Source organism: Ambystoma mexicanum, chromosome 3p (genome assembly GCF_040938575.1).
Source record: "Ambystoma mexicanum isolate Mex_15411 chromosome 3p, UKY_AmexF1_1, whole genome shotgun sequence".
NCBI classification, from domain to species: Eukaryota; Metazoa; Chordata; class Amphibia; order Caudata; family Ambystomatidae; genus Ambystoma; species Ambystoma mexicanum.
Genome location: NC_090925.1, coordinates 289,414,307 through 289,438,006, shown reverse-complemented (window position 1 = coordinate 289,438,006; position 23,700 = coordinate 289,414,307). Strand labels below are relative to the sequence as shown.

The 23,700-nt window shown below is 42.5% G+C and overlaps 1 protein-coding gene across 1 annotated transcript in view; it reads left to right on the top strand.

Moving 5' to 3' along the window:
- PTK6 (protein tyrosine kinase 6) overlaps window positions 1-23,700 on the top strand; it is a 465,017-nt gene that overhangs the window by 12,076 nt on the left and 429,241 nt on the right. The gene's annotated exons all lie outside the window — the stretch shown is intronic.

Genomic DNA, 23,700 nt, shown 5'->3' with positions numbered 1-23,700 from the left:
AATCTCGCCATAGCCAACTCCTCACCAAGTGAACACCCATAATGTGTAGGCTATATGTATGACATATATAAAACCAGTGATACCGAAGGCACCACTCACATGATTCCCACTACACCATGTACGCAGGTAACGTAGGTATGCACGTATAACAAACAGCCTCTTTATCCATGTATCATGCCGCATTAGAGAAAATTGTAATAAGTGTAATAAAATAAATTAAAAACAAACGGAACACCGCTAAATAATATGCAGCGCTCCTCAGAGCAATCCTAATGCCACACTACAAAAACCTCTAGCGTGTCTCTGGGTCACGCTCTCACAGGGGGGAACGCTTACCTTGAATGGAAAACGTGCAGCCCCCTTCGTGGAAAAATTGCACAGCCGGTACCGTGTTCACTCACTCGACACCAGCACAAACATAGCAAAAAGTCAATGCGGGCTAAACATAGTCAAAGGACTATCTTTTAAAAGGTGCTGGAAACACCAAAAAAGGACTAACAACTAGAGCAATGGAATCAGCAGAAAACACAGTGTCTTAAAGGCACAGCAAGACAAACACCCGTGCGTCGCTCATATAGGATAAAATAACATGAGCCGGAGCTTGGGACATGAATTAAGTATACAGACAAAATTTCCCTTTGGCTGCATTATATCAATGATTTATTCATCATCTGGGATGGTACTACTACAGAATGGTTGAACTTTGTGAAGATTTTAAATGTGAACCAGCTAAATTTAAAATTCACTGAGAGCCGCCGCAAGACTGCTATCATTTTCTTAGATATTCTTGTTACAGTGGCACAAGGAGAACTGGTTACTGAACTTTATAGAAAACTGTCATGATGCCTACCCCGGGGGACCCAGACCAAGTCCAGCAACCCCGGAAGCAGGCATCAAGTTATTCCAAGCAAGCCCAACAACCCCTGCTAGGGGCTATTTGGGTGCAGACCTGGCGTCTATTGCGCCAGGCTCATATGGAGAGTCAGTCCTGGCGCCATAGGCACCAGGCTCATAGATTAAAACTTACCTGATGTAGACCATGCTGCAAACTTACCTGATGCAGACCATGCTGCAAGAGCTCCAAGCCAAAAGAGGCTTGGAAGGGACTACTTTACCTAGGGACTATTATTTTACTCAGGTGGGGCTGGGGAGGAATACTTACCTGCGACTACTTTGGAGGCTATTTAAACCACGCCCGAAGAGCAGCACACGCTTCGCGTTATTCTGCATCCAGCAGCGTAACGCTCACCGTGCCTGCAAGTCTGCATCCAGTCTTCTGCCACGCCCGCCTCGAGGCCGTAGCTCCTAGAAAAAGGGAGAAAGAAGGAGAAAAGGTTAGAACAAGAGCAATACCTTTGATCCTTATCTGAATTCCCGATCCATTGCGCCTTCGAGCTGGAAGAAAGAAGTTATTGTATGCGCGTCGCCTCGCCCGCTGCAGCGCCGCGCTGAACTCACCGGCCTTCTTAGCATCTTCACATTCCACCGCATCCTTCCGCATGTTCCCGCCGCACTCCGGCACCTAAGGGGAAGACAAGAACAGCAAGGTGAGCCAAGGGAATACACAGAGGCAATATTAGTTACCCCCATAGACTTACCTGATTTTACCACCAGGGGTACTATTCCTCTTCACGAGTCGGCGCAGCTTCCACTGCATCCTCGCTGAACCCCAGCCCCTAAGGGAAAACAAAAGGACAGCAAGGTGAAACAAAGGGACAAACAAGGGAAAACCTCATCACCACAATAGACTTACCTGATTTTACCGCCGGAGGCATTATTCCCAGATACATCATACTTTCTCTCAGCGCCTGAATAAGGGAGAAAGCAACAGGTTACATATTGACATTATTTTATCAAACTGTGTTGGATAATACAAATCCTTACCTGACTATTACCGGTTTCCACGAGGAACTCTTCGCTAGGGTCAAGCTGCAACCTGCAAGGAATCGGACAGAGTGAAAGTCAGACATTTGAACTCTTACAAACTACATACTTACGGCGTCTTGCCGGGAATCTCAGAGTCAATATTGTTCTGGAACTCACCAATTCCTGTGAAGCAACTGGTTATCTACGCGCCCCTGCACTCAATGCAGGATGGAGAGCTCATCTTTCCAAACCATCAGGTGAGACTATAAGAGGGGACATCAAAGGTGATCAGTGGGGAGAACAGCGGCAGTGGGGGGGGGTTAACACTCAACTCCACGGGTGGTTAATTCCCTTTCTCCATTTGCAGAAGAATATTTCTACGGGCCAAGCAAACAAAGCTAGTTGGGCCAGTCCAGTCCGTCATCTCGGCACTACGTGTCACATTGGTGGAGACCGCAGCTGTCCAGTTCAGATGGACGCACCTGTGGGAGCCAGGTGAGCGTAACAGAAACCGACTAGTTCCAACATACCCTAGCATGCCACAAGCAACCATCCTACAGTCCTTAAGTGGAGCATACCATACAGGGAGTTGATTAGTATACAGAGGAAATGCTCCAAAATTGAAAGTTTTGATATAGAATGTGCCTGTATAGTCCACAGGTTTCAAAACCATGGTTATCCCAAGAAGGTACTTGAAAGGGCCTACATTAAAGCTTGGGACAAAGATCGTACCTCCCTTTTGGTATCTAATCCAGTTCCAAAATCTTCTATTTTGTTTCTTTAGCTGTCTTGTTTGCCTCAACTATGAGATTGCACTTTTTACATATTGTATTGCCTTTTCACTTTGAGGGTAACCCTCAGAGAGTATGATTAGGGTCTCTCCGGGATGTAGATTTCATTCATTTGTTTTTTTGGGAATTTTGTTTACTTATTCCATTAATTTCTTGTGTAGTCTGTTTTGTAGAGGGTTTTTGGTTTTTGACACACACATTTTAGACATCTCCACATCACATTGTAGTGGTTGTATGCTATCATTGTTTCTTGGGAGATGTTATAGTCTTGGCTTCACTTTCACCACTAAGGGTTTACTCTTGTTATTGGGGTTCCAGACATCTCAATGTTATACAGCTTCAAGGTCGGACAATTAAGGTGAAGCACATTGCACTTTAACAATTGCACTGTTGCACATACATCTTGGTGCACTCATGTGCTTCATACAGCACCTTATTATATTGCAATTTTGCACATATATCCCATAGGCCGTTCCTATTTTTTCTATTTTTTCATTATTGTTACCTTGCTGTGTTTATTGTGGTCCTAGCTTTTTAATCGCTATTTTGCATCAGACTCTGCCTTGTCAGCACTTAGCACTTTATAAAGTTGCTGATAAAATGCATATGTAATATGTCAAGCACTAAGCTTAGACCCATATAGTTGGTATAATATTGTTCTCTTGCATACAGATTATTTATCATCCTAGAGACGTCTATTTAAAAACAAATATTATTAAATAACATTTGTTATACATCATGTACCACCATTATGCACAACGCATAGGACATAAATGGAATTTTTCAGGCACTAAGCACTTTATTCTGCTGCTTCGTTGCCTATTTTGCACATTGTAGTTAATGCTGTTTTGCACGTCACTGATTGTCTTTGACAGTTGAACACAATTCTAGATTTTATTCTGTGTCTGGCTCAATCAATTGTATTTCCCTTAATGTATGGGGCTATATATTTATATGGGAAATACTTCATGGAGCGCAGCTATGGAGGTTGTTGGTAATGGCTTTGATGGTTGCTTTTTATATACAGTCATTTCTTTCCTTGGTTGATTTTTCCACACGGTGTGACTTCTCATAACTTTTATGCCATTAGCGCAGAATGAGTCAATAGTCTCTATTCTATTAGAGCTGCTTTAGCATATAAATGACCTGCAAACAAAAAATACAATTGGTCCTTTCACTTTGTATTAAAAGTTGCCATTTATACAATCTCCAGCTACAGGAACATGGCAGTGTTTTCCATTTGATAGCTCAATGTGTGTGAAATGTAAACGTATAACTATGATTGTGTATTATATTCATTCAGACATTACAAGATGCCTGACCTTTGAAACTGAAATAGCCTCCCATTTACAAGGCAGTGCTTATTCTCAGCTTGCAACCATAGAGCCGATATACCAACTATAAGTCTATTGTTTGTGTTTACATCCCTGAATGCGATCAAGCGGTTTGCTAACCGCGAAATGCGTCGTTGTTTGCAATTTTCTCTCTCCACTGCACGAAAATAAAGGAAACTATATTGTTGTGGATCCTGTGGTGACTTTCTTTTGCTGCCAGGTGATTTCTACCAAACAGCTGCTCTTTGGAGTGCAGTCTGTTTCCTCGTACTTTTGTACGTTGTTTTTTTAAAAGATCTGAGAAAACTACAGCAAAGAACCAGGTCCAATAAGCAGAACCTCACCCCTGCTCAGTTTTTGGCCATTGGTGAATTACAACAGCTTTCCAGTATTGTCATTAAACCTGCTGACAAAGGTTCAAATATTGTCATACAAGACAGAATTAAGTATGTGGCTGAAGCCAATAGATATACCAAACTTCCTAAAGACCCTTTTGCTGAAATAAGAACTGAACTTACTGTTCTCTGTACCAAGTGGGCGAGTGAAGATCTATTAGAGGATGATTTGATTAAATTCCTAATCCCTGCATGTCATACTGTTCCCACCATTTATTTTCTTCCTAAGACTCACAAATCACTTAAACATCCCCCTGGCAGATCTATCGTCACTTTATGTGGCTCTTTATTAGAACATCTGGCACAATTCATTGATGAAACCCTCTTACCGTTGGTATCAGTATTGCCATCCTACCTTAGGGATACTAAGGATTTCTTCCAACACGTGACTAACATACCTTGGGAAGAAGGTTTGATTTTGGCCACACTGGATGTGGTCTCTCTCTATACCTCTATTGAACACACTGTTGGTATTAATGCATGCAAATATTATTTGAACACTCGTTCTCTTAACTATCTTGGACACAGTTCTATTTGTATTTGTATTTGTTTATTTATATTGCGCAGCCTGCCCACGGGCATCAGTGCGCATGTTTAGAAAGTTGGTTACAGTAAAGTGCTACAGAGGGCAGTTACAGATTACAAGTTACAAGTTATATATACATAGAACAAAGATATATACATACATTTACATGGGGGGGTCAGTCAGCTCAGTATGTACAAGGTAATCGAGTGGGAGCAGCATGCAGCAGGTGTTACAAAAGGGTGCCCGGAGCATCGTCTTGCTCAAAGAGCCATTGTTTTGTTCTGTTTTTGAAGGATTGGAGGGAGGGGACTTTCCTGAGATCGTTGGGTAGGGGGTTCCAGAGCTTCGCTGCAAGGACTGGGAAGCTCGAACCTCTGGCAATCTGAATCTTGAAACTGGGAATGATGAGTGTGTGTGCTTGTGCAGATCTTAAGGGTCTGGAGGCTGTGTGTTGGGTGAAGCGCGCTGACAGGTAGGCCGGTGCCGCATTGTTCTGTGCTTTGTGGCTTAGAACAAGAGTTTTAAGTGTGATACGCCGTGAAATGGGGAGCCAATGTATGTTGCGTCTGGTGGATGAGATGTGGGCGTGCCTGGGTATGTTAAGAGCAGCCCTGATGGCGTTATTCTGGGTTACCTGAAGTTTATCAATGTTTCTTTGGCTCGTTCCTAGGTAAAGGGCGTTACAGTAGTCAATTTTAGATAAGATGAGGGTTCTGGCGAGGATGAGGCAGTTGTCCGTTGTTAAGAAGGGACGGCAAGCAGTGATTAGTTTACACTTGTACGCAGATGCTGAGACTACTGAGTTGGTTTGTCTGATGAGAGAGAGGGTGGAGTCTAGGTAAATTCCGAGGGTTTTAGTGACATTGGTGACCTTGATAATGTTACAATCAATGTTAAAAGCCTCATATTTACTGTCAAATTTTGAGAGTTTGGACTGAGAGCCTAGGATGAGTAACTCAGTTTTCTCATCATTTAGGCAAAGACCGTGGTGGGCCATCCACGCCTGGATGACGGTATAGACTGCATTGAGAGCTTTGACGTCGGTTACATAATCACCAGTGATAGGGATGAGTATCTGGGTGTCATCCGCATAATTTGTGTTGGTAACACCCAGATGGTCAAGAATATCAAAGAGTGGTTTAGTAAATAGGTTATAGAGCGTAGGTGATATGCACAAGCCTTGTGGGACTCCACAGGGGACGTGAGCTGGGTCAGCAGCGGCAAGAGGTGAGAAGACTCTCATGGATCTGTTAGCAAGGAACGGGCTGATCCAGGAGGTAGCTGCATCGGAAAAATGGGCAGCAGTTTTGAGGTGCTGGCAGAGGATTTGGTGGTCCACCAATTCTAAAGCGGCGGACAGATCAAGAAGGAGTAGGAGCGCTTGTTTGCCCTTGTCTTTCAGATTCTCAATTTGCGTTTTTAAATCTATTAGAGCTGTCTCTGTACCGTGTCTCGGGCGGAAACCAGATTGCCTAAGTCCTAATAGGTTGTTGTTATCGAGATAATCTTGAATTTGAAGATATGCAACACGGTCCAGGATTTTAAGGAGGTAAGGCACTGTGGTGATAGGCCTGTAGTTAGTGGGATTGCTAGGGTCTAAGTTAGGTTTTTTATTAAGGGGATTACCCAGGCATCCTTGAGGTTTTTCGGTACTATGCCAGATTTAAAGGAGGAGTTGATGAAGGAGGTGATGAAGGGAGCGAGGTCAGGCGCTGCTTCCTTTATGACTGGTGCGGGGCAGGCGTCGCCTTGACAATTGGATGGTTTTAACTTCATGATGATATTTTCCACTTCCCTGATGGTGAGAGGTGAGAAACTAAAAGGTTTGAAGGAGTGATTAAGGGATGGGATGTTGTAGGATTGGGTATAACCTGCTGAATCAAGGAGATGTTTTTTTTTGGCGTTGATTTTAGCTTGGAGTGTAGTGATTTTGTTTAGTAGTGCTTTTTGTATGTTGGCACACCATTCGGTGTCAGGGGTACACCTGTCAATGGGGCAACTGTGGACTCTAATTCCTTGAGGACTTTAAAGAGTTCCTTAGTGTTGGATTGAGCTTGTATGATCCTGTTGTTATAGACATCTTTTTTGGCCGCTAGTATGGCTTCTTTGTACGATAGGGTGATGGATAAGAGGTTAATTTTATTTACTGGCGTAGGTGAGCTTCTCCAGAGAGACTCAGCTTTGCGTTTGTCTTTACGAAGTTCTCGTAGGTGTGGGGTGAACCAAGAGTTAAGGTGGTTGCGCGTTTTTTCTTTTTCTTTGCGCTGTTTAAGTGGGGCAATGGAATCCAGGGCTTTTAACATAGCTTGATTGTAGGTGTCCACAAGGACGGTAGGGTCAGCGCAGGTGGAGGAAACCGAGTTTAATAATGGGAGGATGAGTGGAACTAGTTTCTCAGTTGTGATGTCCTTCTTGTTACGAGTAAAGGTGGGTGGCGCAGTACATGGTTTGTCACTGGGTGGGCAGGAGTTGATGGAGAATGTAATTTTATGATGGTCAGACCATGCACATGGTGACACTGAAATTAATTTTAATGCGCAATTCATGTCTGAAACCCAGTCTAATGTGCGTCCCTTGATATGGGTAGGTACATTGACATGCTGGGTGAGGCCAAAGTCGGATAGGACACTGGCTAGGTCACAGGCTTTGGTGTAGTTCGTATCCAGGTAGCCTAAATTGAGGTCTCCAAGTATAATGATTTGGGATTTAGGCTTAGTGCTAGATGCTAGAATGGATGAGATATCTTCTATGAATGTGGAAGTGGGACCAGGTGGCCGGTAGATGAGGTGCACCGAGGCGGTGTGATTAGGTGAGATTGGGAGTTTAATCGAGAGTAGTTCCGCAGAGGGCAACTGTTGGCAGTTGACAACTAAGAGAACTCTTGAATATGAATGCTAATCCACCCCCCTTAGTTTGATTGGTGTCCCTGTCGCACCTAATGATGGAATAGCTGTCGGGAATGGCGAGGGCCAGGGCAGGTCCTGACGCCGCATGTAACCAGGTTTCTGTGATAGCCAGAAAGTCAATGTTTTCAGTCACAATGAAGTCAGCAATGTCTAAAGCGTGAGCAGGGACAGAGCGGGCGTTAATTAGCGCCCCTTTGAGTTTAGCTTGGGAGTTAGGGATGTTGGCTGGGGAGGCCTCTATCGATAATGGGGTGTCTAGGGTAGAGGTCTTATTTTTAGTAGAGTTGGCAGAATTAACCCTGCTGTCTGAGTTCAGGTGGTAGGACCAATGGTGACATCTGGTTGCTAATCTTTTGTTCTGGACTGGAGTGGCACAGGGTTTGCTCCGTGGACTTGGGGATAGGCACCCAGGTAAGCGTGGCGGTGAGGGTTTATCTGCGGTTGGTTTGGGCCTAACAGTGTCGGGCATGCAAGAGGGGTAGCCGTAAGAGGTGATGCAGTTCTGTGGTGTAGTATGTGTGCTTGAGGGGTAATGGATGCGAGAGCAGAGCCTAGCATTCCTGATATATGACATATGGCATGGTTGGTTAGGGATAGGTTTGGTGGTAAAGTGTTGTAGCCACAGGGCTGGCTCATTTAGATATGTGGTAGTTGTGGTAGCTGGTTTAATGTGAATGGCCATAGTGGGAACGGATTGTGGTGTGGTTGAGGCCAGAATAGTGTACAATAAGTAGAGGACGATGTAAAGTGAGTGCAGATAGACAGGCTTAAGGGTGATGGTGTCTGGTAATGGGCATTGCAGGTAAGTAATCCGGGTACAATGCATAATTAATAATAGTGTCGCACAATGTGCTGTGGAGAACTAGTGGAGGGTGGGTGACACAGTAGATGACAGTCCGCTTCTTTTGGAGATGCTTCTTTTCTGTTTAGAACACAATGTCTTTTTGTTTGAGGGGTCTTTCTTTCGGCAAGTTAGGGGGACTGCTATGGGCAGCACATTCGCCCCATTTTATGCCAACCTTATGATGGGGTGGTGGGAGGCCACTTTTTTGTCTGATTTACTCTCATCTTGTTTTCCGACACAAATTGATTCTTGGTGGCGGTACATAGATGATGTGTTTATTATTTGGAAGGGCATAGAGAATGACTGGCTATCTTTTGTTAAGGACATCAACACTAACAAGGCTAATCTCACCTTCACTGAATGTCATAGCCGCTCCGGGATTGTTTATTTGGATGTCATTGTTATGCTGGACAGCACTGGCATTACACAAAAAACCTTCCAATACTGGCCTGCCCCTCCATGCCAATAGTTGCCATCCTCCAGCGTGCAAAAAATCAATTCCCTACGGTGAATTTATCCGTTTTCGACAGAACTGTACGAACATTGTCTGGTTTGACCATCATTGTGCATTGGCGACGGCTTTATTTCTGAAACAAGGATATGACAAAAGAACTATTGAGAAGGCATACACCAAGGCACGTGGCATGTCTAGAGACAAACATTTGTACGATAATAAACCTGTCAAATCTAGTACCAAGGATGACCCTAGATTGATCATCTCTTTTGACACTGCCTCCAATGACATACGTAAAATTGTGGAAAAACAATGGGTGTCTTAACTCTAGACAATGATCTCCGTTCTGTACTGTCTAAATGTCCTACTATGACCTTTAAACGTGTGCCATTGCTAAAAGATAAATTGGTGTCCAGTTTTTTGCCCCCTTGTCGAAAAGAATGTACCTAGTATGACCTGGCTACCGTCTCCTCTATGGGATTTTCCAAATGCATGAAATGTAAAACCTGCGCACATGCCACTGTGTTGAAGTCATTCATACATCCAGTCGCCGCAATTCCTTTTAAGATCAAATATTCTATAAACTGCGACACTACTTTTGTGGTGTATGTCCTGTCTTGCTCATGCATGAGATGGTACATTGGGAGTACAACTTGCAAACTCAAGCTCCGTATTCTGCAACATCTTAGAGCCATTAAGAACTCGGACCCGGCATACCCAATGGCCAAACACTTTACACAGGAACATGGGAATGACTTTAACTTGCTAACCTTCTTTGCAGTGGCACATGTACCCATACATCCCAGAGGCGGGGATTGTGTCTTAAAACTCAGACAACTTGAGACAAGATACATTTTGGACTTTGACACCAAGTCGCCTAAGGGTCACAATGTGGATGAGGAGTTATATACCTTTTTGGGGACCTCATTTCTCTCTTTATTGTGTATTCTTCTTTATTTTGCTCTTTTCTGCCTCTCCTCTTTTCTTCCATGATTATGCTCTAATGAATCTTCACTGTTGTTCTTGCAGGAATTTTTTTAGCCCTGGATTTGATCAGTTTTATCTTATCAATTTAGACTTTATTTTTGCCTACAACTGGCTGCTCATTTTTGCAATCTGTGGGGAGTTCTCTGTTTTATACACCCTAGGAGGAATATTTTCTCTGTCTTTCTGCGTATTGGTGGTTGGTCCTATTTATTTGAGTTCATGAATTTCATTTTGATTTGAGGGTTTTTCCTCTGGGCCCTTTTTTTAAACATATGCTTTGCTCAATTGCCATTGTCGTTTTTGACTGCCTGGACGGTTCGAGCTTTCTTTTTGCACTTGCACTTTAGCATGGAGATTTCTCCTTTTAGCTATTTGCACTTTATGCCTGAACTGTCCATATTCGTATGTGTTTTAATATTCTGCCACTATTAATGATTTTATGACTGACCAGCTTACTTATTAGCAGCCGCAGTTGGCATCCATGATGGAATAACACTGTTGTAAATTTTATATTGAGGTGTGCTCTTACATATTGTTTTTTTAAACCCTATGTGCTTCTAATTCTGTAGGGTTGTGCCCTACGTCATACAGGACCACGCATAATTACTATGCCGCTTGGTCCGGTTTGGTTTTGGCTTTTTACCATGTGACTTGTTATTGTGAGATATCATTATATCTCACTTCTATTGGTGGTGAGGAAAAAGAAAAAAATATTTTTTCTTTTTTTTCCACTCCTGCACTAGCACTTTAGTCATTGTCTTACTCGAGGTTTTAACAGCCTGCCAACCACCACTGCTGTCTGTTCTGGTATGCGCTTTTAACATTTATGTCACCTGTATGCACACCTCTTGTTGGTCATTTTATTTACTGCCTACTACTGTTTGGCTTTAATACTTTAACATCGTATTGTCTGTGTATTTGACCATTTTCCTAATATCTGTCATCTTATCATTTACTCGCATGTATAATCTAATTTCAATTTGAGGACCATTTTCGACCATGCGGTGCCTTTGTGCTCATTATTATTGCTGATTGTGCATGTTTCATGTGCTTTTGTCATTTTGACATATATTTGATGTATTGTATATTAGACGGCTTTATTTTCCTTGTTTTTGCCGTATTGTCATTTATCGGCACCAGCATTATTGCACTACGCATCCATGCACATGGCTTACTGTTATTTATTTGGTCCACATTTAGTTACATGCTTCCTAGTCCATTCCATCATGGCCGCCAGTGTTATCACTGCATTGTCTGGCCCTTACTGAGCCAACTAACAGAGTGGAAGGACCATTCTCCATGCGGGATATGTATGCTTGTCCTCCCTCCTCCCCCTTACGTGATCTAGCGCTCAGTCGAGTGCGAAACGCGTTGTTTGCAGGTTGTGTCCCACGGCGTCCTGCCTCTGTCTGTATTTTGCTGCCTCCTGTGCTTTTCTTTTTTTGCACAGCTTCGTTTTTGTTTATTTAATAAGATACCCTCTTTGTACTTCTTACGTGGTGTTTTTTTTCATTATTGACTTTGGAGTTTGGCATTTGCCTCTGGCCCGCGGGAGTGCGATTCATCCGCTCCTCCTTTCTTTTTGATATATATATATATATATATATATATATATATATATATATATATATATATATGGAAAAACAAGGAAAGGTGCGCACTCCAATTCTCTGCATGACCTTCCAGGCCACTGGTGTACTCCTCCGACCGGTTTCTGTGCCAATACACGTCATCAGGGAGGCTGGGTGGACTTGCAGCTCACCGCAGGTGCAGGTGATAAGAATCTGCTGCAAGGGCTACTGGTAGATGTAGTCATCTGGTCAGCAGAGAAAACGCTCATGCCCAATCCCACAGTGGAGAAAGGGGGGGGGGGGTGTAGCCTCAATTGAGGCACTCCAAAGCCGGGCATATATAACCCTGGTGCGGCACCTTGACAGGTCTTGAGGATTCCACCCCTCAAGGTCCTGCGAAAAAATGGAAAAACAAGGAAAGGTGCGCACTCCAATTCTCTGCATGACCTTCCAGGCCACTGGTGTACTCCTCCGACCGGTTTCTGTGCCAATACACGTCATCAGGGAGGCTGGGTGGACTTGCAGCTCACCGCAGGTGCAGGTGATAAGAATCTGCTGCAAGGGCTACTGGTAGATGTAGTCATCTGGTCAGCAGAGAAAACGCTCACGCCCAATCCCACAGTGGAGAAAGGGGGGGGGGAGTGTAGCCTCAAGTGAGGCACTTCAAAGCCGGTCATATATAACCCTGGTGCAGCACCTTGACAGGTCTTGAGGATTCCACCCCTCAAGGTCCTGCGAAAAATGGAAAAACAAGGAAAGGTGCGCACTCCAATTCTCTGCATGACCTTCCAGGCCACTGGTGTACTCCTCCGACCGGTTTCTGTGCCAATACACGTCATCAGGGAGGCTGGGTGGACTTGCAGCTCACCGCAGGTGCAGGTGATAAGAATCTGCTGCAAGGGCTACTGGTAGATGTAGTCATCTGGTCAGCAGAGAAAACGCTCACGCCCAATCCCTCAGTGGAGAAAGGGGGGGGAGTGTAGCCTCAAGTGAGGCACTCCAAAGCCGGGCATATATCACCCTGGTGCGGCACCTTGACAGGTCTTGAGGATTCCACCCCTCAAGGTCCTGCGAAAAATGGAAAAACAAGGAAAGGTGCACACTCCAATTCTCTGCATGACCTTCCAGGCCACTGGTGTACTCCTCCGACCGGTTTCTGTGCCAATACACGTCATCAGGGAGGCTGGGTGGACTTGCAGCTCACCGCAGGTGCAGGTGATAAGAATCTGCTGCAAGGGCTACTGGTAGATGTAGTCATCTGGTCAGCAGAGAAAACGCTCACGCCCAATCCCACAGTGGAGAAAGGGGGGGAGAGTGTAGCCTCAAGTGAGGTACTCCAAAGCCGGGCATATATAACCCTGGTGCGGCACCTTGACAGGTCTTGAGGATTCCACCCCTCAAGGTCTTGGGAAAAATGGAAAAACAAGGAAAGGTGCGCACTCCAATTCCCTGCATGACCTTCCAGGCCACTGGTGTACTCCTCCAACCGGTTTCTGTGCCAATACACGTCATCAGGGAGGCTGGGTGGACTTGCAGCCCACCGCAGTTGCAGGTGATAAGAATCTGCTGCAAGGGCTACTGGTAGATGTAGTCATCTGGTCAGCAGAGAAAACACTCACGCCCAATCCCACAGTGGAGAAAGGGGGGGGAGTGTAGCCTCAAGTGAGGCACTCCAAAGCCGGGCATATATAACCCTGGTGCGGCACCTTGACAGGTCTTGAGGATTCCACCCCTCAAGGTCTTTATTTTTCCATTTTTCACAGGACTTGAGGGGTGGAATCCTCAAGACCTGCCAAGGTGCCGCACCAGGGTTATATATGCCCGGCTTTGGAGTGCCTCACTTGAGGCTACACTCCCCCCCTTTCTCCACTGTGGGATTGGGCGTGAGCGTTTTCTCTGCTGACCAGATGACTACATCTACCAGTGGCCCTTGCAGCAGATTTTTATCACCTGCGGTGAGCTGCAAGTCCACCCAGCCTCCCTGATGACGTGTATTGGCACAGAAACCGGTCGGAGGAGTACACCAGTGGCCTGGAAGGTCATGCAGAGAATTGGAGTGCGCACCTTTCCTTGTTTTTCCATATATATATATATATATATATATATATATATAGATACACACATATATATATATATATATATATATATATATATATATATATATATATATATATATATATGTAATTATGTAGTACTAATAATTTTTTAGAAAGCCCATACTTGGTATTCTTATCACAATATGCATGCACTTTGTTTTACATGTGTTTTTTAACACTTCTCATTTAGAAAACAATACATTTATATACTATTTTTTATAATAGACACAACCGAACATTTAAATATGTACATTTAGCATTTTCCTAACAATCAGGATTTAACATGTTTCAATTTGTATCTAGTCCTATTATTTTTTTTACGACTGTAAATACATATTTTATTTTCTTATAAATATCTAAAGTACATTTGCCACAATCAGGTACATTCTATTCAATGGACTATTTTAATTGCTTACTATTAAACAAAATTAAAGGTATTTATAAAATATTACATATTTATATCTTAAATTTCATCCTTATATAAATACTAAAAATGAATACTCAGCAAGTACTCATATCATACATGTGTACTGTGTGTATTGTTCTATTTCAATTTCTTATTGCTATTAAGTATACTAAAATAACATGTAACAAGAGAATGGCCCCAAAAATATTTTGACATACATAATGAGTGATCTCGTCTGATGTCATCAGTGATGTAATCAGTGATGTCATAAATGAGTTAATCAGTGACATCATTAGGGACGTTATCAGTGATGTAATGTTGGCTGTCATCATTGTGGTCATATGCTGCGCAACAGGGGGTGAGTAGTTAAGGTGGCTTTGCCTGAATGGTCTGCAAGTGTTTTGTTGCGTTACATGTTCACCTTAACATCTCTTTAACTAGGATTCTTTCACTGAATTTGAAACGCTGTATTGCAATGTATTGTTCATCTTAACTAATTGGTTTTAATCTAAAAGCTTTTTTTTAGCAAAGTTCAAAGGCTTTGTTGCTATATATTCTTCACATAAAATGTGATCACCATATCTTTCTTAACTAAAGTTTTTTCACTGAATTTAAAGGGTTTTCTTATACTATAGTTTCCTTGGGCCCACTATTTGTACATATTCCACCAATAGGTTTCTTTGAGGCCCACTAGCCATGCCCTTTGGCCCTGGTCACTGTACTTTTTGTGCCAATAGCATTCTTTGGGGCCCACTAGCCATGGCCTTTGGTCTTGGCCACTGTCCATGTTGCACCAAAAGAATTCTTTAGGGTCCATTAGCCATGCCCTTTTGACATGACCAGTGGCCTCGTTGCTCCAATAGCTTTCTTTGGGGCCCGCTAGCAATGGCCTTTGGCCATTGCCAGTGGCCACGGCCATCGGCCTTGGCCACTGTACATATTACACCGATAGTTTTCTTTGGGGGACACTAGCCATGGTCTTCAGACATGACCAGTAGACACAGCCTCTGGCTGTGGCGCCTGTACATGTTGCAACAATAGGTGTCTTTGGGGCCCAAAGTGGCCACAACCTTCGGCCGTGGCCATTTTCCATGTTGAACCAATCATGTTCTTTTGGGCCCACTAGCCATGGTCTTCCGCCATGGCCAGTGGCCACAGCCTTTGGCCTTAGCCACTGTCCATGTTGCACTAATAGTTTTCTTGGGGGCCCACTAGCGATGGCCTTCGGCCATGCACAGTAGTCACGGCCATCAGCCTTGGTCAATCTACATGTTACACCAATAGATTTCTTTGAGGCCCAATATCCATGGTCACTACACGACCCATTTCATTAGTGATGGCAGCACTGATGCATACCAAATGGCAACAAAGATATCACTGGTTTGATTAAATACATTCTAAAATATGACAACTCTGTTTTGTTACGTAACATATATGTACATATTTCATACTTAGTACATTATTTTCTGCCCTTGTTTCTGTAAATGTAGTGTACATTGCATACTTGTAAGTGCAGAGATTTTTTCAATGAAGAGTAGTATATAAGCATTTCAAATTTTTGACAGTAATCTGTTCTATTGTAATACAAATTCATAATTCAAAAGAAATGACAAAAACATTACTAATACAATTGCCATGTCTATAATTAAATATTACTTTCTAATCTTCATTTCTTTTCTATAAATGTAATTATATAGTATAAGTAACTGATATTTTTCTATATTAACCAAACTTTGAATTCTTAGATTCTATACTATTACAATGCACATGAGAGCATAGATTCTATTATATGTGTTTCTTTTTTTTATAAGACTGATCATTTCGAAAATAATGTGTTTATGTAATGTTATCACAGTGAGGAGATTTGTACATTTAAATGTGTACATTTACTATTTTCATAACACTTACTATTAAACTATGTTTCTACTTCTATCATTTCTTTTTACTACTACATATACTTATTATATTATGTTTCAAATACCTGAAATGGATTGACCTGAATCAGGTACTTTCCATGCAATTAAGTATTGTAGTTGCTTACTAATACATGAAATTCAAACCATTTGTATAATGTTACATATTTTTATTTTACATTTTATAAGTTGGTAAGCACTACAAATGAATGCTCCACACGTAATAAAATTATGTCTCTGTTTCAGTGTATTGTTCCATGTTATGTTGTTATTATTGTGAGGTGCAATAAAATAGAATATGTAACTTACATAATCAATAATGTCATATTAGTAATGCAATCAGTGATGTCATCATTGTGGTCATACGCTGCGCAACAGGAGGCGCATAGTTAAAGTGCACTTGCTTGAAATTCAAATGCTGAATGGTAGGGGTTTTGTTGCGTACATCTGATCACCTTAACTCTCTCTTAACTAATGTTTTGTCACTGAATGTCAAGAGTTTTGTTACACTATAGGTTCCTCAGGGCCCACTAGCCATGGTCTTCAGCCATGGCCATTTGCCACGGATGAACATGTTGCATAGTTTCCTGAGGTCTCACTAGCTATGGGTTTTCGGCCGTGTCTTCAGTGCAAGTTGTACCAATAGCTTTCTTTTGGGCCCACTAGCCATCGCCACTGGCCATGTCATACCATTAATTTGTTACCAAACACCCATTTTCTCCTGCCCAGTAGATGTAGGTGCTGCAGATGTTAAACCTTTTTTATTCTAACTCTAATTCCTGCAATAATTTTACAGTAATCGTTTCCAATAACAGACATTCCTACTGTAGAGTGGCGGCTCACCGAAACCTGCGATAACGTGAAAGAAATGCTTGGAATTAAAAAGTCTTCCATGTCCTAAAAGGCACTCGACATGTGTCTTCCTTCTTTTTTCCAGGGTCTCTTACTCCACTCAATTGATTTTCCCTCTTTAACCCTCTCTCATTACCCCTATCACTCATCACTTTGTGTGAGGTATATATATTTCTGAGCACGTCATCTCGTGAGATTCCCACGTTCTTCCCGAGATAAACAGAAAATGTTCTACCCGTAACTGCCTACGCAACCCACCGCCAAATCCCCAACTTCACATGTTGTCTTCTTTCCCACTCAAGATCTCTAGCCTGATGTGATTGCTATTGCTATTGGTATTTATATAGTGCCTATGGCCAGGCCATCTAACTGCTGTCGTTCAAAACAATCCTTGTTCCGCTGTGAGTGACTACATAACCAGAAGAGTTTTAAGTCTATTTCTGAAGCAGAGAAGGTTATCAGACTTCCTACGGATATGGTGGAGCTCATTCCAAAGCTTGACAGAATTCTTTTACCTCCTCCAAATTGTGTTTTGAGTTCTTTCATTTTCTTCTTCCGGTATTATTGAGGGAATCTCTCACATCAAGCAAAAAAGAAAAAATAATGGCATATTTTCATTTCTGAAAAGTCTTTCTGCCACAAAGCACCGAGCCTGATAAATATATAGTTTTTAAGGAGCAGGGGCACCCCCATGTGCCTGTTGAATATTCTAAAAACTTCTGTATGGATTTTCCCCAACCAGTCAAGGAAGTTAAGGCAACGCTGTGTGCCCAAATTGTTTCTTATTTGGTCGAAATCTACAGAGCGATTTTCATGCTGCGGCTGTTCAAAAACTGCACTTTTTCCCTATGGGAAAATGAATGGGAGAAGGCAAAACATTTGTTTTTATGATTTCTTAATAATTCTTTCACTGATTAAGAATTGTTCCCAAAAAATCCAGTTTGGGGAGACCCTTGACAAACTATTTACTCCAGCATGTCAAAAGTTGTTAGCCTATCTCAGCCTCTCTGCTGCAAAGCAGCAAGGCCGATATGAAGATTTAAAGGAGCAGGGGGCACTCTCTTCTCTATTGAATATTTAAAAAACTACTGAATGGATATACCCCAAACCAGTCAAAGGAATTAAGTCAACACTTTGTGCCATGTTGTTTCTTATTTGGTCCAAATCCGCCCAGTGGCTGTTACGCATCGCCTGCTCAAAAACTGCACTTTTTCTGTATGGAAAAATGAATGGAAGTAGGCTGAAAACAAAATGTGTTTTTTGTTTTCTTAATAACATTTAAATTTTTTAACGTATTTTTCCCAAAATGTCCAGTTTGGGGGGACCCTTGACAAACATTTTTTGGGAAAATGCCACCCATATGCATCCAGCAAGTCACAAATGATTAGCCTCCCTGAGCCTCTCTGCTGCAAAACACCAATGCTGAAAAGAAGGTTTCAAGGAGCAGGGGGCACATCTTCTCTGTTGAATATTTTTAAAACTACTGCATGGATGTACCCCAAACCACTCAAGGAAATTAAATCAATCCTTTATGCCCAAGTTGTTTCTTATTTGGTCAAAATTTCTTATTTGGTCCAAACTTCGTGGTTTTTGCGCTTAGACTTCCCCAAAATTTGACTTTTTCTCTACGGGAAAATGAAGAGGAAGTCAAAAAGAATGTTTTTTGCTTTCTTAATAACATTTTCATTTGTTTTTCTTTCCCAAAATGTCCAGACTGGGTGGGCCGTGACAAACCTTTTGTTTAGAAATTATCCATCAAATCTGTCCACCAAGTCAAACGTTATTAGCTATACAATCGTCACAGTTCCTATGGGTCATAGTTATCACCTTAACTATAGGACTGTGACTGCCGCCCTATAATATATATAATATATATTTCTATATATATAAAGCAAAGTCGTGTTTATTTGTGGGTTTGTATATGGCATTGATCTTGGGAACGTAACTCCTCATGATCGGTGAGGTCTGGCAACTATTTTCCGTTCCCTAGATAATCAATTTTGGGGGTTTTCAGCATTAAAGTTTGTGGTGTTTCGCATGCCATCTACAGGTCATTTGAAGAAAGTGCTCATCATTGCACTGTCTGTGCTAAACTGGTCTTGCATCTTTTTTGTTTTCAATTTTTAGAACAGAGTTAGTGTGTCTTTCTTTTCATTGATTGGTTTTGCAATAAACTCAATACATGTTAATTTCACTAATTAATTGAACACCAAATTTGTATTTACTTCTGATTTAAATTCTCACATGACTATCATATTTGTATGCTTACTCTGATTAGTTGCAGTGTGTGTTTAGAATCGAAAATGGCCACCACTGCTAACAACACTGCAAATAATCGGAGTAAGCATATAAATATGATATTCATGTGAAAATGTAAATCGGAGGTAAATAAAAAAAATGGTGTTCAATTAATTAGGGAAATTAACATGCATCGCGTTTTTCCTTTGTGGCAAACAACAATATTTGTTCATCTTTTTCGGTGGAATATGAAAATAAATCTGAGAATGGACATCCCGGGTGAAGCCGGGTACATAAGCTAGTATATATGTATATATTGTTCTTGGCATTTTATTTAATAATGAAGAAGGAGATAAAAGATTTATTCTAAATTGTTTTTTTCGTAGTGTTATGGTGAAAACAGAGACATTAATTGCTCTTACACTATTTTAAAAATGACCATGTCAAAGCAGCACATTCAACACAGAATAATATGGATTAATGCCAGCAACAGTTCTGATGCTAGGCATCAAATCAGCATATTCAGCCCTGCAGATTAAAATTTGGTGGTCTGCTTATACACTACACTATATTGAATCATGTCCTAGCAGCATGTTCTGAAGTAATATACAAAACACAGCTATAAAAGTTGAAGCAGCATTGTTTATGTGTAATGTAATAGTCATTTATATGGTGCCTCAAAGCGCTGTAGGAGAACACCCTCGGTGGACCAACGTCCAAGGTTTGGGAAATTTGACAGAGGAGTTTAGAATGCGTGTGTGCATTTCAGCCAATACGAAGGTTGGTAGGGGTGGCGAAGTCCCTGCTAGCTACCCATTTTGAACTGGCATGTGGATGGGTGTTGTGAGTTAGTCTGGAGAGTATGCAAGAGTAGGAGACCCATTATGTGCTGAGCTAGAACAAATTATTGTCGTGGGGGATAGCTGCATTCTTATGGCAGAGGTGTTGTGCAATGTGTTGCAAGGGTGCAGCAGGAGAGAGATGAGACACAGGTGGCATATTTGTTTAGGCTAAATACTTTTATTCAGACAACAATTAAAGGAAATAGGGTTGGGGAAGGCCTGGCTGTCCCTAACCACTAAGAGGGTTTGTCCTACCTCAAAACTAAAAATAAGGATGGTCAAAAGTCCAACATTAAAGTCCACCATCTCATCTACCCTAACTCTGTTAACAGAAGAAAGACAAGGTGCAAAGGGGGTTGTCTTCTTTAGTCGACACTTCAAACAAACAAAAAGTTCCAAACAGTGTTTCAACAAATGTTCAGAACGGGCAAGTTGTTCCTGGGTCCTCCTCACAGGAAGAAAAGGTTTCAGGATGTCAGGGAACAAAGTTCCCAAAATATATTACCATTCAATTGGCTTGTATATTCCTAGGGTGTCATCCTTTCCCCTAAAATGTTTACAGATAGTTCAAAAGAATACTTGCCACAGTTCTCCGAATCTGTGGGAGTCAAGGGTTTTCCCTTCCCCTAGAATGCTTAACTGCAGTTTGAAAGAAAACTTGGCAAAAATAAATAATGTTACCTTGTAGACATCCAAGGTGATCCCTTCCCCTCGGTGTATTCCAGGAAGAGCTTCATAAGGGGTTGTATTCCTATTTGTTTTTTCTCACACACTGGGTTCTCCCTTCCCCTAGTGTGTTTCTCTGCATTAGCCTCACACTTTCTATCCCTCTGATCACTCTCTACTGGGATGCGGTCTGTCATCTGTCCCGGTCTTCCCCAGGTAGGTGGCAGGCTTCTGCCCAGATTTCACTGGCCCCAGTCTTCCCCCGGGTAACAGTGGGTCCTAGACCCTTGCTGGCGCTACTCCGCCTGGCTTCTCTTACCACAAGGCTTCCCCTGGGGAAGGGTGGGTCCCAGACCCTTGGTGGTGGCACTTCGCGCAGCCTCATGCTTCGGTGGACGAATCCTTCCATCTCCACAGTGGGAACCAGCAATCTTCCATGTGGCCCAGCCGGTCTGTGCCTTGTGGGAGTCCTGCTGATTGCAGAACACAAAGGGACCACACCACTGCTTGTCGCAGGCGTCCGTGGTCAGTAGATTCCTTGCAATTTCTCTGGGGAAGGACTGACTCCCTTGGTCTGCCTCCTGCAGTGGACCAACGGCCCCAACTTGCCTTCTGGGCTGGGTGACTGTTCACTCCTTCCTGGAGCTTCTTGGGAAGCAACTGGTAATACTGCTTCTGCACCTCTTCTCCAACAGGAAAGCTTCCTTCCTCCAGGTTCCTTGCAGGAAGGTCTTACCCTTCCTTGGTCTGCACAGTAGCAGCACATTCAGGGCCCATGCTTCCCTTCTTAGCTGGGTGACGGTGCAGTCTCTACCGGAGCGCCCAAGTAGGTAAGGACCCCTGTTGGCCTTCAAGGGTCCTCCTGTTTTCTGATTCAGAGCCTCCCATCCATCATCATCATCATGATCATCATGATCATCATCAGCATGTTCTCCTGGCACCAGACTCCTCCAGGGAGTGACTGACAACACTTCCTGGTTTCCTTCCTCTATACCTACTGGGAGGCAACCACTAGGAAACTTGCAACCGCTAGAATGCTTAGAGTGGTTCCTGGAGGTAATCTTCATTCATCTGTATTTCTCCCTCATGGCAGTACTTACAAGGTAATTGTCATGAGGGTAGGTCATCTTCTTCCTCGTGCAAGTACTTTTCAGAGATGAGGAAGGGAAAGGTTGCAGTAAGTATATAGGAATAGCAGAAGAAGGAGGATTCTTGGACATAAGTGAAGAGGGAGGAAAAGGAGGTGAAACTGAATACAGATGCCATGGCTCATCTGGCGAGTCTACCTCACTCCCATGAGGGTCATCTCCCCTCATGTGATCCTCCCTCATATAGCCGTTCAGAGTGAGGATCAGGTAGCTGACCCCTCACCCTGGCCACATGAGGGGAGATTTTCTCCCGGAAAGCAGTGGCGACATCACCAGATACGTCACAGAGTCTTAAAGTAGTGTATGATAGCAGATGTGTGCGGGTGGGTGTCCTTGCTTTCGGCTATCTTCCATAAGCATGCAGTGTGATATGTACCTGTGATATGCTTTACAAAGCACAGTGCTGAATGCCAGAGCAGCATGGTCCAAATCAATACTGTAAAATTACAGTTTTGCAGGTCAAAGCAGCATGGTCTAAAGCAAAATATACGTTACAAAGCACAGCCATGCATGCCAAAGCAGCATGGCTTAAAACAATCTACTATACAAAGCACAGCCTGCATGGCCTAAAGCAATACTGTAAAAATATAGCCTTGCACGCCAAAGCTGCATGGCCTACAGCAATATACTGTACATTGCAGGTTGGTCTAACGCCATATAATTAAGGCTTCCGGTTTTATGGTATTTCTTTTTCTGCCATTTCCTTCTGTATTTATCCAGATTCATTTTTTGTCATACAAAAAGATAATTCACAGGCAGTATTTCTCTGCATTTTTTTGTAATAAAAAATACATGTTTTAAAGCACACATGCAGCCATATAGGAAACAAATGCTAGCTCCATTTTTTCCATAACAACAAACGGATGCCCCTGTGACTGCTGCTGCCTTAAGATATATGTTGTCAACAATTTGAAGAATTTTAATGCTATTTTTATACAACTTTTGCACTCTCCATGCTGCCAATCTGCAATGCAATTGGTCTGCAATGTATGAGTGACATCCTAGAGAACCCGAAAGAAAGACCTAGTTTTCTTTCTTTTTGCATTTTTATAAATAAATACAGACAGAAACCAGAATGATTTGCGTGTGTATTTATGTGTAAAAATCTGTAAAAACGGAAAACTGGAAGCCTTAAATATAATGTACAAAGCACAGGCCTGCAGACCAAATTATCATACTGGCCAAAGCAATGTACCGTACAAAGTATAATAGGGCCCGGCACACCTAAGCCGAATGAAGTAGTGAAAACTATACTGTACAAAGCGTAACCCAGCATGCCAAAGCTGCATGGTCTAAAGCAATATACTACTGTACAAAGCACAGCACAGAACGCCAAAGCAGTAGGGTCTAAACAAATATATTGCAATAAGGCAGTCCAGTAAGTACCCCAGCATGGTCCATAGGAATATACTGAAGACATCACAACCCTGAACTTCAAAGCAGCATGTTCTGACCCATACAGGAACAGATCAAGATGTCAAATAAGCATCGAAGGATGAACTAATCTGCCAACGACTCTGTTTTCCACAACACCTGACATTATATGGATCATGTCAGAGTTTCCCCTTGATACACAGTGCCAGGTTTACTTTACCTTTGCAAAATTGGTCTTGTTTAAAAGGAAAGTTGGGGGGCTGATTGGCAAGAGGTGAAGGAAACCGAAGGAAGAGGAGTGACTGAGGGAAGACATATACATGGGATAAGAAGTGAGCGGTGAAGGGGGTAGAGTGAAAGGGAGAAATGTGAGAAGGTGGAGAGTAGAAGAGGGCTGGAAGGTAGATCGGAGAGGTTGTGTTTAATGGAGAGTTTGGCCGGGACATTTTGAAATTGAACGGAGTTGGGTGGTAGGGATAATGGTGGAAGAG